The 18,988-nt window shown below is 46.3% G+C and overlaps 1 protein-coding gene across 1 annotated transcript in view; it reads left to right on the top strand.

The window, feature by feature from the left end:
- The window catches only part of TP63 (tumor protein p63), a 117,366-nt gene that overhangs the window by 13,044 nt on the left and 85,334 nt on the right, over positions 1–18,988 (top strand). The window lies entirely within an intron of this gene.

Here is an 18,988-nt window from a genome sequence, read left to right as displayed (position 1 = left end):
GAGCGTGGAGACCTGGCAGCGAGGAGAGGGGCCGCATTTGGGGCCAGCAGAGGGGAAGGAGAGGAGGGGAGCTGGGAAATAGCGCACAGTCCTTGGCCGCACTGCCATGGCAGAGGAATGTGGAACGAAGCCGCGGGTGTTGGTTTCCCCAGCGAGACCTTCCACAACACGAGCCCCAGGGCTGGCCAGGCACATGCAGCCCCGCTCTGATCTCCCACAAACCCACCCAGCCCCGCTTACCCCCGTGGGGATGTGCGTGTGTCCAGAAGAGCAGCAATATGAGAGCGGTGCCCACCCAGGAAGGTGCATTCAGGCTAGCAGCAGTGGGGTCTTTAGTAGATGAAGAAGTTTCAGTGGCTGTAAGCCATAGCCAGACAAATTCCCAAATAGAAAATAAAAAAAAATAAAACAGCCCCAAAATTGGAAAGCGTAAAGATGCACTGGGAAGTGTACCTGAGCTCTGGGACAGCTTCCCAGCCCCTGTGAACTCCTGCCAGTCACATCCCATCCTATGTCAAAGAACGGGTTCATAAAATTGGTGCTGCGGCTCAGGCAAAAAAACCCAGCTGGAGCAGGAATTGAAGACAAAAAAAATTCACTTGGCTGTATTCTGTAGAACTTTTTAAATGCGCCTTTCTCACTTTCAAATCTGCATCCTCCAGCAAGTCAGGCCTTTCACTAGAAATGCTGCTCCTCGCCGCGTGCCTTAGCAGCATGATGAGTTTTTAAGTGACCATTGCGGTGTGGGAAGCCTCGGGACAGCTTGGGACAGATTAAGTTTGTGACACTCCTCAGTCATAAAACCTGATCGAGATGTAGCTTAGAGTAATAACGCGTCTCAGCTGTTATACATGTCTGTTTACATGAGCTGGAGTGGCATTTGTCCAGTTATTAGTGGCTGTGCTCTGCCACAGTCAAATCTGCTGAAAGCTGGTCCCAGAGAGAGTTTTCTCAGGATGAAGAGATAGATGGTCTTCAGCTTTAAGCTCCATTGGTTGGATGTCTTTCATGATGTGCTGGGCGATACTCATCTGACTGATTTAACAAAATTGAAAAGTTTCATAACTGCATTTATTTCACACAGTTTGAAACACTTTTGCTTTGATGTGGTCGAAGTGCTTTATTTAGCTAACACCAGTATAATTCTTTGTAACTTTAAAGTTACATCTAGTAATAATCTAAATAGCAAACTGATAACGCTGAGCTGAGGCATGCTGACAAAATAGCAATAGTGAAAAGTGTTTGAAACCCTGTTAAAATGGGCGGCGGGTCATACAAGTTTCCCTGTAGGTCAGTGTGGAGTGGGAAGCAGTTATAAATCCCAGTTAGCTCTAAGATTTGTGGCTTAGATTTACCCTCTGCCGTTGCTTCATCTATCAATCTTTTCACTTTGGGGGTGTCTGGCAGGCAGACAGCGTGGGAGCCAGCTAAAACATTTCCTCTGTCAAGAGGTGAACACAGATCACGCTTAGGAGCGTCAACTAATGTGCCATTATAATGCTTGTATACTTACTGCCTGTCACTTCACAGCAGTGAAACTATGTGCTGCTGCTATGATAGACCTAAACAACACTGCAATTCATTGCCACAGATGAAAAAAAAAACAGCAGGATGCCCAGACTGCCAGTGCTGTGTGTTATTGTTCAGGCCACTCCAGCCTCTGTCTCAAGAGCCCAGCTCTCTCATTGAGGCTATTTATTTCTTTTTGAATGTGGGCATTAAAACAAAGGTACCTTCTGCATCACACAAAAGTACAGACAACTCAGCTAGGACATGGGACTGCAGCATCCTCCTCAACAAGCCCCCCTTGTTGCTGCAGGCACTGGAGTTTAGTGCTGGAGCTGCAGCCCAGCTGAGAGAGGGGCAGAGGGGCACCCAGCACTGACAGGGGCATACATCCCTGTGCAGAAGTGGGGGATGCAAATGTAGTGCATGAACATCTGAAGTGAGCTTGGAAGGGTATATCTTCAGTGGGCTTATCTTTTTTTTCTTCTAAATAGAAAGAGCTAAGAGATGCTAAAATTCAGTAACAATGGAGTTGAACAAAAACCTCATTGTTTTTTTGCTTCCCTTATAAAGTGATTTGCATGAAATGCTTGAAATCAGTGATAAAGCAGGCTTAGTGCTCTGGGTCCTGGGCCTGGGAAGGTGCTGCTGTAAGGACAGAAGCACTTGCGTTGAAGTGGCAAGTAGCTGACCCCCATGAATTACTTGTTTGGATGGTACCGTGGGAGCTCATCCTGTGCTGCAGAAAACCCAGGCTAGCTCTGAGTCATAAACTGAGCTAACTATCTGAAACGGGCGGGATTTCCACCTTCCAAGAAGTGCCCACCTAGCTGCAGTTGAAAGCCGCTAATGTAAGATGAAGAAGGCACTGTAATTATGATCAAAGTCCAGCTGTTGAGAGCTATGTAATTAGTCTCTCTCTCCAAAGCTGCTTTTTTCTCAGCTAATGCCTGGTTGGGGGAGTGATGTTTACAGATAAGTTACTTGTGTTCTTGAAAATAATGGTCATTAGTCTGTGTTTTACCCAGGAGCTCTCTTCTTTTGGGGCTATTGGGAATGCATGTGCTGGTGCACTGGACTACGGTCCTGCCTGCTCTGCTCGCCCCTCTCCCCGCACCCAGGCTAATTGGTGGCCTGGTGGCCTCAGGATTTCGCATTGCTGATGTGTTGGCTCACTCCTCCCTTTTGAATGAAAGGCTTCTCACACAAACTGCTCTTTCCTCTTTCATTTCGGGCTTTGTATTCTCAGCACAATGTGATACGGCCCAGCCTCTCAAATCTCACTAATAACAAAGGCTTAAGGAACAGCCCTGAAATCATCTGGTCTCTGCCGCATCCGTGCTGGAAACCTGGTTCTCAGACATGGTCCTGGGTTTTGGGGGGGTTGCCAAAAGGAAAATTAATCAAGCAAAAAAACCCCCAACCAGGTATGTAGAAAAAAAAAATAATCTATTTTTAGAAGAGAGTGAGGGAAGATCTGTCAGAAAGCAGATGGGGCATGGAAGGGAGGGGAGGGCATGGGCCATGGCAGCATCATCTATTGGGTGCTGTCTCTGGATGGATTTTGGTGAGCAGGATCTAATTCCAGCCAGCCTCAAGTCCTGGGTTCAAAGGGATCTTGTGTCAGGAGCATTGCACATGTCGCTTCACCTTTCTTCATTGGTTCCCACACGTACCAAACAGGGCTGGTGAACGGACTGCAATTATCAGATAGGAGTCTCGCCAATATTAATGCTTGCAATGCAGCACAAAGGTGAAAAACTCACTGTACCCAGTGCTCATCATTACTAATAGGCAGTAATGAAACAGCAGGTTGCCTCCCTTTGGCTTGGGAGGGGGGCACATTCAGGCAAAACGTGCTGGCTACCCCTCCTGATCAGACAGCAGCGTGCTGTGCCCCTTCATGGTGGTGAATCAATGCTGGCTTAAGCAGCTTTCCTTTCTCTTGGGTACTAGCTGGGTGACATTGTGAGAGAGCTTTGCTTAGGCTGTCATAGGGTAATGTCTTGCAGGAGTGTGTCATTCCGTGTGCAGGCTCTGCAGAATCCTTGCATTTGGGCAACCGCACACTTTTTCTCTTTCCTTATGCTTTGCTGAAGAATAAATAACTGAACTCCTGCTATGACAGGGTGGACAAGTCTCATCTGCTTTCACCTTTGAGATGGGAGCCCAAATTTGCTGTGTTGGCAGAAATACCTGAAGCCAAGTAAGGATAGCCACATGACTTGGTATAGATCTATTTGCAGAAACAGCAGGTACTTTCCAAAGACTCAGAGAGGGGCCAGAAATTGTTCTGAGCAGCTTGTGGTGTGCTCAGAGCAGCCAGTGACTTCTGGAGGAACAGAATTGGCTCCACACAGGAAGGAAAGGTGGAGGGGAGCCGGGGAGGTGCTCTTTTTATTGGCTTCGGTTAGCTCTCCTGTGAGGTGGTGGTCACCTTCGTGGCTGTGCTGTCACCTCTGGTAGAAATCCCGGGGTGGGGGGGGGAGGGTGTTCCCCAGCTGGAGCCAGATGTGTGCAAGGGATCGATGTGCAGCGTGCTAAGCTGAAGCTATTGCAGGGTGGCCTCAGGGGTGAGAGGGCTTTGCAGAGCAGCTCTGCAGGGAGGATATGCTGCCAGTGTGGGACCTCTCAGCTGCCCCCCGGCACCTTGCTAAGGATGCTAAGGGTATTTATCTTGTATTTGAGGTCTGATCTTTGGTTGCTCTCCTGTTCTTATACTGCAGTCTCATCAGAAGATGGGAATAGAAGATAGGATCTTTGCAAAACACCACTCAAGAGCAGCACATTAAACCCTCTTCAGTTCTCTGTTCCTGGCAGAGCCCCTGCAGTCTGCTCGTCCCCGCTGCCCTCCTCCATTTTGTCCCTGCTGAACTGCTTTGCTCTGTGTCAGAGAGACCTCCCTGTGCTGAGGATGTCGCAACCCCTTCACAGTCATTGCCAAAGACAGCACTTTTCTCTTTTCCTCTTCAAAACGGTATAGGTGCCTCAGTGTGTCATAAGAAGATACTTGTCTGCTTGGAGGTCCTTTTAGTGCTGCTTAAAGGATTAAAGTGGAACCAAATTGACCGTTTTCTGTTTTTCCTAGATCTCAAAGGACTGGAAGGAGAATATGTGAAGTCTTTCATGTGGTCCTTTTTACTATGAGGAGAGAATACCTAATTCATAGGATCTTGCTCAACTTCAACTTCCAAAAACACTGAAGAAATTAAAGAAGCAAGTTCTCAATAGCTCATCTGTTCAAAGATGTTTAGGGTGTTCCTGGTACATGTTATAAGTATAATCCCCTGCTGATTTGCATGGTACCTTCTGCTACAAGCTAACTTGCAATGGCTCCTCTCAACAAATGAAAGGATTTCTGGCCTTATACAGAGCAGAAGGGCTCAGCTTCAATTTTGTGAAAAATAAAACCCTTCGACATCCAACAAGTGGCCAAAGGAGTATTGAACCCTTATAAAAAAATGTCCATAGGTTTCACAAAGCATGGGGGAGGAAGGAGGGTCTTAGTTGAGGAAGAAATCAAGGAAACTTCGTGTTTAATTTGGTGCCTGGCTCTAAGCTAGTTATGCATTTATGTGAAAACCTTCATGGCAACTTGGGCATTGTGGTGGGAGCCAATGGTTCCATTGCCATTCAAATTTTGATTTCCATTTAATTTAAAATTTTGTAGCCCACGGTCAAAACTAAAATAATCAGAAGGAAAACGTTTCACTCTAATGGATTTCTGAGGTCTGCTTGACTACGGCTGCTGATAATAGATAGATAATATCCTTCCACCTGCTTAGATAGCTTCATGAAAACATCTGTATCTGTTCCTAGGGCTTGCTTGGGAGTTTTTGGTGTCTGTTTATAATCACTTACTACTGTGTAGCAGACCATCTCCCCGCAGGATTTTGGTGCTGAGTCATCTCCGATCAGGTGTTTGAATGCCACAGGTGGCCTGGTATGATAAATACTGACGCGCACAAGCAAGGGGAATTCAGTTAGTGCATGGAGCTATAAAGAGAACAGTCCCCTCCAAGAGTGAGAACGGGGAAACCCTGCAATAAGTGATCGGGTGTTCATTAGGCTCTTTGCAACATAGAAATAAGTCTGCTTGCAAAACCTTGCCCTGGGAGGTTCAATGTCTGTCTGGTTTAGTAATGTTGATATGTACCTAAGTCAATGCATGCTGAAAAAATGCGTGGAAAGAAGCTTGCGGTGTGCTGGTGAGCTGGGCGCTGCAAGCAGTAGCTGCTCAGCTGTGTATTGCCAGCAGTGTCTGCCTCTAAACTCCGAAGTAGGAGCCAGAGCTGGTGGGGCAAAATGGTGGGATTGCTCTGCTTGCTGCCACTGGGGTCTGTGAGGTGGATGTGACAGCTGTGAAATCGTAGTTCAGCTGGCTCTGTGTGTTAACATGGGCATTAGGTGGTCAAATATCACAGGATTAAAAGTCTTAATGTTAAACAACAAAACTCCTTTACACTGTCTTCCAAGTTTTGATTGTTCATATTTGTGAATTTTCCTCTTAAAATATACAGGCTGGAAATATTATTCCTGTTTTTGATGGAATGGGAGACTTTGATGTATTCATAGCACTCCAGGAGCTACTGCTTTAAGATAAGCAAAAATCATAAATCACATTAGGTGTGGCAACGTATTGATAAAATTATAGGGAGCCAACCCTGTAATTTCTTAGCACCAGGCAGAGTTGCAAAAGCGAAGATCCTGTGAGCACTCCAGGTAGCATTCCCTTACACACCAGCAGTGTTTCTGATAAACAGTTCACTTGTTCCTGTCTTCCAGGACTATAATCTGCTCTTAATTCTTTGTCCTTCATCTGCCTTGTCTTGCAGCTAATTTGTGACACAGAGAAAGGTTTTTGCAAGTGCTCTTATTTTTGAGAGAAGGATTCTCTGCCCTTGGGCTTAGCAATAGCTGGCCTGCCACAGAGTTGCTATGGGCTGAAAAATGCAGCCAGCGTGGTGTTTAGCAGAAGACTTCATTTTCCCATAGGAGTATCAGTGGTGGCAGGGGTGGGGAATGGATGTTACTGTTTATCGTCCAGTATCAGACAATGCTGGACATCAAAACACATCAGATTTAGCAGGTTGGCTGTGGGGGTAGCAAGTGGGAGCTTCAACCAGATTCATATTACAGGAATCTGCACCTAACATCTGCTTTGCTGGCGTTTCTGTTTTGCATTTTAATTATTTACTGAAACACAGGATGTTGCTGTTTACAGTTTCCTGCTTCTAAAGAGTTCTGGGGACTTTCTGTATTCATGATGATTTATTTTATATTTTTGTAAAATTCAACCTTCTTGAGAGAGTTTGAGAGGGACTTTGTAAGTCCCCTGAGCAGTTCATAGAGAAAAAAAACTTGTGAAACTAAAGACTGAAGCAGCTTTTGTAAGAGTAGGTGCCTTAGGGGGCCAAGAGTCTTACCTGACTCGGCTCAAAATGTCATGACTCTTTTGCAGTAGACAGTCTGAGGCCTTCCTGTCCTAAAAATGAATCACCTATTTCATGTTCTCTGTCTGGGGAAGCTATCCCTCTCCTCTCTGACTATATTTATATGACTAAATGCCCTGCCACGCATAGTATCCCAGGGCTGAAAAATCAGTGTGGGCTGCAGGATTTCTCTTGCTTTGCTTCCTCCTGGTGGGGGCCATGTTGAGACCCGTGTGGGATGTCCCCTCGCCAGCCTCTCCCTGCCACCTCCTCACAGCAGCCGAATTTGGGGAATGCCTGTCCTGTATGAACTGGGACAGCAGCGACTTGGTGCCTGCTGCTCTGTGTACAGGGGTGCCCAGCGCCTTCCCTGGGATCGTAGCTGCAGCACCCCAAGCACTTGCGCTAACAAACCCTACCAGCTGCTGGGAAGACCCTGGCAGAGAGAGGATCTGATTCCTTCACACATTAAAGAGGCTCAAATATCAGCAAATTTAAAAGAAACTGTTCTTGGCAGATCGTGTTAGTGTCCTGGGGAACATATGCCTTTAATGCTACTAATGGTGATATGGCACAAGCAGGGAAAAGGCTGCTTGCAGAAACCTGTGCCAGGCTTTAAACAGAGCTCAGAGCATGCTGCAGGGCTGCAACCCCAGCACGAGCAAGCAGGGCTGCAAGCACAGCTGGAAAAGCCCATGCTGCCTGTGCCTCTGCCATGCTGCGGAGCCTGGGTATTCCTGTTGGTTCGGTTCAGAAAAGCGCACTTAGTTCCGTGGATGCACTTGTAGCAGAGGTGGGAGGGAGCTGAATCCTGTATCTCTCATTTTCTTTGTCTCTGGAGGGTTTTGGATGGCATCAGTGCTTGGGAAAGGTTTGGAGGGGATTGAAACTTCTTTACCAGGGAAAAGAGAGGCAGAAGCCCCTTACTCTCTCTCCCGCTGGCTGGAAACACCCCAGAAATGGTGTTTGGTGCAGGAGGGTGAGGACAGGTGCTCAATTTAGCCCATTGCCAAGACCAGATCTGAGAGCACAGCTCCCTGAACACTTCGGTCCTGACCCACAAATCTACACCCAGAATCTTCATCCCAGGGACATGGATATCTGGTCTGGGCTTACCTGGTTTCCCAAAGTCCATGGTCACGTGCTGTAAAAGTCTCCTCTTTCTCCATTAAGCCTCGCAGCAACAGGCTGAATGAGGCACACACATCTCGTGGTCAGGAGCGGCTGCGTGGTGCACCGAGTGTTCACAGACTCTGTGGAGATGCCTTTGGAAGGACTTCACGTAAACGCACCATATCTAGTAGTAGAGTCACTCCATCAGTTCCCATACACTATACCTCTATGTGTAGCTGCCACTAAATAGAGAATACTGTCCTTGAAAGGACCTATTATCTGTTCAGCTGGATGCTATCTGTATACCATGGTGTGGAGCATGTAAATCAGCAGTGTGAGAGTTCCTTAGATGATGCTTCATCCCCGCGCTCCCTGGGAGAAGCACTGAGCCTGATTTCATCTCTTCAGGCATGAGCATTGCATATGAGATGATGTTGGTTTGTTGGGGGTTTTTTTCTGGTTTAACCCTGTTACTCTTTGGGAGAAATACTGCTCTGGCTTTGCTCCCTAGACTGTAACAGTTGCTCTTTGCACCACCTAATATCATTTTTATTGTGTTAACAAGCAAGACAGTCAGGAACCCAAAGAGATCTCCCTGGCAGCTATCCAGCACAGTGTGTGTCCCTGATTTGGAGGACAGTCCGTGCTCGTGGCAAATCCTCTCCAGACAGCCTAAAGCTCAGGCCAGGGCCACATCTGAAAAACATGCTTGCATGTAGGTAAGGGATAATACACAAACCAGACCTTCAACCCAGGCCAGGCCAATGGTGTGGATGTACCTGAGGTCTTTCCTTGGTGCTATACCCTGGCTGCAAGTGGAACTTTTCTGTTGGGTGTGGGGTTTTTTTCCCCTAGCTCTAGCCTCTTTCAGAGCCTTGTAGTATCTAATGAGAGCCAGTTCCTGACACGCCGACTGCCTTTCTGAAGCTCTGATGCGCTTCGCTGAATTATTTTACCATCTGTAATAAATAAAGTAATTTCTCATTCTGTGTTGTGGTCTCTGTGTTGGTGTGATGGAGGTAGACTAGTGAAACTTGAGAGATCCTGGTTGCGCTCAGCACAGCAAAATTTCAGCAGTTAAGAGAGCCCCATTTCCTGTGGGAAATACTGAAAGCAAGCTCCTTGTAAAAAATAGACAGCAATGAACTGCTGTAGATACTGTTATTGGCTAAATGCTGTGATCACAGGAAAAATACTGATGAGCAAAGCTCAAAAGGGGGCATTTGATTCAGCAAGTCTCAGGAAGGTCAGATTTTTGGCCATCGCCTCTTCAGAACTTTTCAATTTTCCTTATTACGTACCTAAAACCACTACAGAACAATAGCGACAGTAGTGATGAAGGCCTGCAACAGCTGTATTTTGACATGACTGTCATCTCTTGAAAATTACCTCACCTGCTTTCATTTTGGGGGTTGTTGCTTTCTTTTAACGTTCCCTGATGCTGCAGAGATCTGGATAACTAGAAAGGATGCGGTTAGCTGTTTTAGGCTGCTTTGGGCATTTAACACCTGCCTTTTTCCCCCCTCCTCCCCCAGAAAAGATGAGGGAGTCTCCCTACACTGTGCAACAGAATGCAATAGTAGAGACCTCCGAGTGTCCTTATTCCCTGGCAGTCTGTGGACGTGCCCCCAGGTACCTGCTGCAAAACATTACTGATGGTGGATGAGTGGGTCATGGGGTGATTTTGGGTTAGGCAGTCCCCCCAGAGACACAAAAGATGGTCCCTGTTGTCTTTAATTGCAGCTACAGCTGGGCAGCAGAGGCTGGCGTGTGGCAGTGAGGCTGGAGGCAACAGGGACCTGGCAGGAGACCTCTCAGCAGAGATCTGTGCTCGTCCTCTCCTGCACCGAGGGGAGGAGGCATCACTCTGTTTGTCCTGCTGTGAAGCTGTCAGGGCTGGCTAGCTGACGGCAAAAAGTCTTGTTCTGGGGTAAACTTTGAAAGATAGACCCAAACGCATGTTCAGGTGGGTATCTAAACCAGAGCAAATCATGCCTATTGTTTAGACCAAAAGGATTATTTTTTTAAACGGACTTGAAAATGTTTTGTGTTTTCTGAACAGTTTGCCTGTAAAGTGTATCTTACAATACTTATTTTTGGACTTGGCTTAAAAATACCACAGAATTTTGAGGGCTGGGCCTGGATTTTCCGCTCAGATTGCTTTCGAGAGAGACGACTTTCTCACTGCAGTAAAAGCTCTCACCTCTGCCCGGCAGCTCTGACTCCTCCCTCTCCAGATGGGCACTGCTTTTAACCATCGCTGCAAATAGGTTTGGGGAAGGGATTGACTGGAAAAGTGAGTTACAAAATAATACAATTGCAACTGCTTTTTAATTGTTTTTAGGTTTAATGCTTTTAAAAAATGGATAGAGATTTACATTTTCTTTTATTACTTAAATTTGGAAAATCTCGGGACCATGTTTCCCTGGAGGTGTACTGATGGTCAACAGGTCTTTGTGTGCTGTACAAATTTGGTGGCACTGCTATACCAGAGGAATGAAAGGGCAAAGACGGACAGGGCACCCAGGGGCCAGGGGTTGAGCTGGGTGTCCTGAGCCCCAGGCTGGCACTCTAACTCTGGGCTTCCCAACGTGGGTTGCTCAGGCTCCTGGGTGGTTTTCTGGAGGTTACGAGGGCTCTGTACCCCAGACTAGAAAGCACCAACTGCAGTGGGCAGGTGGAGGAATTGCTGTGGCAGTGCTTTCACCTTGACCAGAGCTTCATCTCTCTCGGCCCCTGCTGAGAAAGGGAGTGGGTGTCAGGGCTGAGCAGAAGGGGAGGGGATGTCCGCGGCTGGGTGAGGCGGTAGTTTCCAAGGATGGGTGAGAAGGGGAGGGTGGAGAAGGGGGTGTCCAAGGTTGAGTGGGAGATAAGAGGGGTCTGGGAAAGTTCACAAGATGCTGAAGAAATCCTTGGAGGAAAAAAAAAAAGTTAGGGGTGACTTTGCTCCAACAATTAAGGGACAGTTCCTCTAGTGCTGGTGGAGCGATTAGCTGCCTGAAGCCCTGGGACAAAGAAATGCCTCTATTATGTAGAATTGGTCACTGTTGTGGGGTTGATAATGATGACATGTAGATAGCAGATGTGATGAGATGTAGATAGGAGATGTGGTGGGTTCCCAGCCTGCGGGGGTTGCTGACAGCATTCTGAACCCATTCTGCTTCCAGAAGCCGTTCTCAGTGGTTTGCAGGGAGCAGGCCATGCAGTGCCCAGTCTGGCAACCCCTTGGCACGGTAGTGCTGGGAATGCAGAGGGAGCCTTTTTCTCCCGAAGGAGCTCTGCTGCCAGCACTGGAGCAGGGCACTGGGGTGGGGCCCAGGGCTGCGGTGATATAATGTGCTTTGAGGGGCCATCGCAAAGCTGCAAATGTTGCATCCACTGTGGGCATAGTCTTAGTCAAGATGACTCTAACTGAAAGAAGATAATGACTGGAAAAAAATCCCCCTTGTGTTTTTCAGCATAGTAAATTAGGAGGATCATTCTGTGCAGCCAGTTTCACTTTCTTTGATATAAGTCAGTCTTGCCCGCGCACTGAAGGCTCGAGTAAAGAGCAACCAGAAAGCCGAACCATCCCTTCCTACCCCTTTCGCTTTTGCTCACACACGCACGCTTCCAAAAGAGAAATTTAAATCACAGGGAGATTGGGATGCACTGTTACAGTAGACTCTAGCAGAACACAGGGTTTTTATAAGCTATGCAATCAGCATTCCTCTGAGACAGAATGGCTTTAATTCCTCTAAATATCATGTATCTCACAGTTGAAACAGGGTGTGCACAATACAAGTGTCATTTGCCTAGAGAATAGGAAGAAGCTAATATAGTCCTCCCTAGGCTGTCCTCAATGGATGCTGTAGGACACCGGCAGTGTCACAGAGCCTTTCGACACTGTCACTCCTGGTTCCTTCCTGTGTTCCCCATATCTCCTTGGTTGGTGGCTGCTTCTGAGATCAGGGTTCACCCTTCAGGCAGTTAGCTTCTTTCATTTTCTAATGCATGTCTGTGCCACTGGACCACTTTTCTCTCAGCTGCCCCTCCCCATAACCTGTGCTGCTGTCCACAAGTTTTTCAGTGAGATTGCAGATCAGATCTGGGAAACATCTGAAAAATGCAGGATCTCGGAAAAAAGAATGGACAGTTGAACCATGGGTGGAAGTATATTCTGTCTCAAAATAATTCTGTGTGTCAGTGTCTGTTATTCCTTATATTTGCCCTTCCAAACCCATGCATCCATCACTCTTCTTCCGGAGATATTTTATAGGACTAACGCATAGGAGCAGTGTTATATGGGAGGAAAATCTGAAGGATTTAAAGAAGTTGCTGGAAGTCTAGATTTTAAAAAGCTAAATCTGAAAGCTGGGCTGGAAATCTAAAGGAGAATAAATATTCATGGGTGCACTTCAGCAAGACTTGCTTCTGCTGGGATGGAAGTCAGTCTCTCTTGGACTATCGTGAGCCAAGACCTTGGAATATGGCATGAGGCAGAGAAAGAAATGGGAAAATGCGTAGTGTAGTGCAGTTCGTGCTGGGAAGGGGGGCTGCTTGTTGATGAAGTAAACACAGAAAGAGGCATAGAGGTGCAATACAGATCCCTGAAATTCAATAGCAGTCTCTTCTTTGAGGGGGGTGAGAGCCTGCCTGTCTACCCATGGGCTTTCATTTTGCCCCCCATGTTTATGGCAATGAACCTGTTTGGTTACCAAAGGTCTCTAATGGGTGCTTCCAGGGTGTGTTTTGCCAGCTGAGGGTGGCTGATGCGGCCGCGGGGAACAAGTGTGCTCCACGCTTCGGGGAATTCCAGATGACACTGCCTGCCAGGCGCACGCTTGTCCCGTGCTGCCAGACCCTGCTTCCTCTCCTCTTGCACAGCTGTGAGCTTCATTAGGTAGCAATGTCTACAAATCACTGCAGTGATAAAATGCAGAGTGGGGGGAATTCCAGCAGGACAAGGGCTGCCAAGTTCCTCGAGTTTTAATGGTGCGGTCCGAAAAGGAGCCCCCTCCCCACTCAAGAACTAAAAATACAACTAACACCAAGATTCCAGCAATTAAGCGTAATGCTCGTGAACTTTAAATCGTTTGTTTACCGTTGCTTTTGATGCACTTAAAGGTGTAACCAGAGAAGGCAGGGACCAGCACAGTATGTGGATTGGGATTGCTGGAGCTGAGGTTGCTGACTTCTCTGCTCTGTGATTTCCTTCTCTATCAGGCCCACACCCTGTTAAGTGGTTAACTGCTGTAAGCATTCAGGAAGAAAGATTAGTTTTTAGTCTGGGCATCTGGGTTTGATTTCTACTTCCACCCTGAACTCTGAGTGTGGCTCAAAGCCAGTCAAAGCATTTCTGCAGCCTTGATTTTCCTTCCTGGGCATCAGCATTTTTGTGCCTGAAGATAAATGAAGTTTGGGCTTTCTTGCTCTATGAAGTGCAGTGCATACTCTACCTGAAGAACTTAACGCCTTTTTGAATTTCTCTATCTAGACACCCGAAATCACGAGTTCCTTTCTGAGCAGCACCAGACTGTGATTCAGGTGACCAAGGTTGTATTTCTGGCTGCACAACTAGCTTGCGGAGTAATGATGAGTAATCCTATGACCTCCTGGTGCCTTAGTTTTCCCACAGGTAAAATGGGAGTAATTACACTGTCTTCCTTTGTAGAGCACTTTGAGAGCTATGAATAAAATGAGCCATATTAGATATCATTATTTAGACATCATTAATTATTCTTTGGGTTCATTTGTATAATGTGGAAGTGTTTTCCTCATAAGAGTAGATGTTCTTCTCTTTGCATCAAATTTTCCTAGCTACTTTGCTAGCAGGTCCTTTAGAGGAATATATCTCATGAAAAAACAGCAAAATCTGTAGCTTACAAAGAAAGACTTCTCTGGCCCCATCTGCTTGTCTACTGACTGAGGACTACAGACCCAGTGATAGAAAATTGTACACCATTGATAGACATTTGGTGGGGAGAAGCAGAAAGCAACATCCTGTAACTTTGGCAACAAGCAAAAAAAAGCTCCAAATCATTTTGCTCATCCCTGCTGTGAAACACTTCATGGCTTTACACCAATACCAAGCCATGAAGGTCAGCATCTATAAACCACACTGATAGTTTCCGAGAGTTTGCACACCGTGCAGGAGAAACACAAACCACCCCAGAGCTCCAGCTTCCAATGGAAGCTAAGGAGAACTGGAGGTGCTTGGATCTCTTGAAACCCAACACAGCAGCTTCACTGAGTTACCTTACTCATTTCTGGTTTCCCCATAAACTCTACTATTAACCCAGGGGCAGTTCAGAATGTTGAAGCTCTAAGCCTGTTTTGGATGAAAAACCAAAGAAAACCATGCTATCTCTTGGTTGTGACAGTCTTTCTCACTTTTGGAAGGAGGTTGCTGGACTCACACATGCACTCCAGCGGTGCTTGATCTGCACCCTGTGTCAGGCCCAACCCTGTATCAGTGAAAGCAGGTGGCATCTGCCTTTAAGGTTAAAGCTACAGAGGAAGGGCTGTGCGTGCTCTGTATCAAACGTAGGTCTTGCTTTCCTCAGGAGCTTGTGTCTTTTCCCCAGTGGTAAGTCAAGCCCTGGTGGTTTGGGTTTAGCCCTTTCTAAGAAAGGTTGTTTGCAGTGAAAGGTGGCTTTTTGTGTGAGAAGTGTTGCTGCATTGTAATAGTTGAGTTTAATAGTGTTCTGTCATGTTTTCTGGTGTGGAAAGTGGTTTGGGTTTTTTGTTTTGTTTTGTTGTTTTTCTTTAATGTCTTTGATGTGAAGGTAGGAAGGGGGAAAATGTGGTAAAGAATGGAAGCAAGTGCTTAGAGTGAGGTAGTGGGAGCAGAAATGTCTTGTCTTCTCTCATGTTTGCCACCAGTTTTTGTCATGCTGGGCCAAGCAGTCAGGGCTTTGTTTCCACTTGTGTTGGGACCCTTGGCTCCAGGGAAAGGCAACAGCAGTGCAAATGGGCTAAGGCTTATGAACGGCAAATGCTGTGCTCGCCAGGGCTTTTTTGTTTGGTTGTTGGTTTTTAGTGGGGTGGGTTTTGGTTTGGGGGTCTTTTTTTGTCAAGTTTAACATTCCCAGCCTTCTGGAAGACTCTGAAACTGAGTTCTGTGTGGGTACAGCTACAGGGGCATGTTGCTTTCATTGCCATATTTTGCAGAGATCTCACTTATCAGCATGACAGCAAAATGAATCAGCTGGGATGCAGTCCTACTCCAGTGGGCTGTAACAGCACTTCTGGGGAAATGATTGGGAGGCAGCAGAACAATCAGTGTGCACAAGGCTTCAGCCCACAGAGTGAATCTGGAAAAGTGCTTTCACCTGGAGTCTGGGCTGCTTCAGCAAATTAAATAGGATGGAGCTGAGCTAGACCTCAGTGAGAGTGCATTGCTGGCTGAAACCTGTCCTGGGATTCAGTGGTTCAGGAGCAGTGTCCCAGCCCTGCGCCAGGAAACCCTGTGCTCTTGGTGAGGTGCTGCTTATCAGAGAAGATTTAACCTGTTATTTCTGTTAATAATCCCCTGATGGTTTTTAAAGGAGGGGCTTGTGGGTGCAATGTCCTATTCAGCTTGAAGTTTGATGGGGGCTGTAAAGCCCTCTGTAGTTCCAACCTGGTGTAGTTAGTGCTCTCTGCTTGTGGCAAGCTGCCTGCCAATTATTTCAGCAGTTAATGCAGGGAATTAGCTTATAGACTTAAAGCAGAGGGCAAGCTAGACAATACTTACTACTAGTTGGTAGTTTGGTATAACAGGCTGTGTTACCTCCTACGATGCACTTTGAGATGAGCGTTTGTGAGTAAAAGGGATGTTGTTTTAAATGTCTGTTAATAAAAAAAGCAGCTGGTAGGAGCAATTTGAACAATGCAAACTCCTGCTATCTTGTGATTAACTTTAGGTGCTCGGGGCTTATTTTACTGACGCTAGAATGTTTGCTGATGTGGGAAAAGACAACTAACTAGAGTAGTGAAATTTATGCATGGATCTTGCTTAGGCTTTAGCTGTTATTTTCTTGCGGAAGAGCAAATTTGGGCTCTTACGTATGCTGTTCAGTAGACGGAGGCTGCTCCTCTATTTTGAAGGCTGTTTGTTAAGGAAAATGGCACTAGGTTTAGATTTTATTAAGATCACAGGGAAGGAGACAGTTTAGCTTGCATGCAGCTTTGTGCTGAACTGAAGTTGGTTTTCTTGTGGCCTGACAGCTCTTTCCCACCTGAGAGCAGGATGCAGCAAACTAAGTGAAAAGCAATGCTCACTACCTCTGTAATGCTGTAGCCTTCTCACAGGTGCCTTGCCATGGTTGGCCACCTAATCCTGCAACCTCCTTTGGAAATAGAGGTGTACGGGTAGTAAGGGTGTTGCAGAGAGTGTTGAAGGAGTCTCAAATTTTGCTTCTGTGAAAGCATTAACCAGGGAACTTCTCTTGCTTGGTATAGGGAAACGTGCCTTTTTGGCCATCAGGTAAAATCTGATAACGCTTTTCTTAGAAATAGTAAGCCAGGAGCTTGGTTAGGTATAGGGATAAAGACGACACAGCTGGAAAATGCCTCTCTCTGGAGAAATTTGGAGTTGTATTTAGTACAGGGATGCAACGGTTGTGTCCTTAACTGGTGTGACTCTTTCCAACAGCTCTGTTAGCTTCAGAGGTGCACAATAACAAACCTGGCTTTATCGGTCTGTGTAGCTGTATCTCCTTCCTCTCCTGTGCTTCAGGCTGTGGGCACTGTGAAGAGTGCTTGGTTGGGGTAGGTTTATCAGAAACAACTTCTGCTTTGCTGCTGAATGGGACCACGAGGGCCAAAGCAGGCAGGGCTGAACTGGTTGCTTTGCTTTCTTGAGACCTAGGACCTTGTGCAGCTGTGAACCAAAGCTGCAGCATGTCGTGGCATGCAGAAACCTCATTGCACTGAGACTTTTTGAAGGGAAGAAGGTCTCTGAGGAAGGTAATAACTTTTTTGTAATAACTCTTTCTGGTAAAGTTGGTTCCTGTATAAGTAGTAATGAGCTGGTGTGGATAGTGGTTGTTGCTACCTTTGCACTGAATTCCTAAAAAGTGTTTTTTAGTGTTCAAGTCAAGGGCAGTTGTGATAAGTGGCAAATAACTGTTAAAAGCGAGTGCTTTAGTGGTTTGGGAGAACCCATTGTGGGGTTTCTCTGCCCATTCCTGGGAGGTCAGGACTGGGTGCAGGGTATCGAGCAGTGCCTGGGGTCTGTGGGTTTAGTGGCAGAGTGGGCTGGGGAGCATGCACTCCCCACTGCTCTCCTCTAAAGCTTGTCATAGCATTGTTTCCCAGCTTACATAGGCCTTGTAAGGCTATAGGCCAGATCTGTTCTTCTGGGTTTCGGTACAGCACTCTTGAAAGTGCTTTACCAGATGGAAAGCGCGAAAGGAGTAATTTCTTGTACTTTGTGGGATAACTGCTGTTCTTGGAGGATTTGTGTTTATTTATTCACATGTAGTGTGGGTATGTGCTCGCATCTGTGAGACAGAGCTATTAGCTATGACACTTCTGAATTTTATTTTTGTCTCTGGCTGTTCATGAACTTTTATAGGATGTTGGGGTTTTTTTGTTAATCACATAAAGGATGAGCAACTGAAGTGATACTTTCACCTATTTTGAGGCATGCTCAGCTATGGCTCTGGGGGTTGAAACTGCTTTGATTTTTGTTAGCTTAGGAAAACTATCTGCTTTTTTCAAAGAGCATGCAGTTCTGTGGGCAGCAGAGGTGAGGAAACCCTTGCTTTTTGCAGACCAGTGTCATCCTCAAAACATAAGAGGCCATACAAATTCAGCAAAGAGAGTTAGAACCCTCTGACAGCAGCCAGAAATAGATGCTTCAGGAAAATGTAGGGAAAAAGAACAACTGTAGTATGATCCTCCCTCTGAAACATTCTTTCTTAATTTTGGCAGCTTAATAACTTAGGGTCTTCCATGCAATTTGTTTAGACCATTGAGTTAATCAGCACCAAAATGTGCCAAACCAAATGTTAGTCCAATTCTTTTTGGAATCCATTTATATCCTTGGCTCCTGCCACAGCCGTTCCCTGGAAGGGAGCATGGCCGTTCACTTCCATTGTGCCAAAACAACTCTTTTATATGAAAATTTTGCAGGGTGCCCCCATCCTTGTAACAGGAAAGGTGGCCATCTGCCTCTTACTCTAATTAAATTGAACGGAGAGTTTATGTCAACTGCAAATATACTCAAGAAACTCCTCCTGCCCCCCCCTCGCATCCTTGCAGCCGTTGAGTATTTTGACACGGGTGTAAAAGCTGCTGTGTTTGAATTTAGAAATTGGCCAGTGGGATGAGAATGTGCAGCTGTGGAAGGCGCGAGTGCTCTGGCTTCGTCACTGTTCCTCTTGGGCCCACCTATTTCTGTGAGGCTTGTAGGAGCTTAAGGGGATAAAAATGGCCAAGGTAATTAGCAGATCTGGCAGAAATCAGCTGTTTGGGCTGAGAAATTATTGGAGGTGAGAAGGCAGTAAACAAGCAGATATAAACTGATGTGATGGAACTTATTTCCATAGAAAATAATAATTTTAAAAAAATATTCTTTTTGCTTTATTAGTCAATTTAAAAAAAAACAACTTATTTTAGTCCAAGACCTCAGCTGCAGTTGCTGGGTGTAGAAGTCACCTAAATCATCCTAGGGCATGCAATCTAGAGAGGTAACCAGCCAGGGAGACTGGAATCGCACACCGCTTAAGTGCTTCACCTGCTGCAAAGACTACCTGCTTTATATGGAAAGTTGATTAATTGGGGGTAAGATGGAAGGTGGCTTTTTTTTTTCCCTCTGGGATTCTTCTGACACAGCATCCCAGTGGACTCTGAGGGGTATTTAACTTACTGGGAAGGGTGTCCAAATTGTCTCCCATCTAAATACAGCATCTGCAGCAGTGTGGAATGTGTGTTGTACAGCTGTGAATGTTCCATGCATTCAGCGTGTC

This window comes from Gavia stellata, chromosome 11 (assembly GCF_030936135.1).
Source record: "Gavia stellata isolate bGavSte3 chromosome 11, bGavSte3.hap2, whole genome shotgun sequence".
In the NCBI taxonomy this organism is placed as follows: Eukaryota; Metazoa; Chordata; class Aves; order Gaviiformes; family Gaviidae; genus Gavia; species Gavia stellata.
Note: the sequence above shows the minus strand (reverse complement) of the source record. Positions and strands in the feature narration are given on the sequence as shown.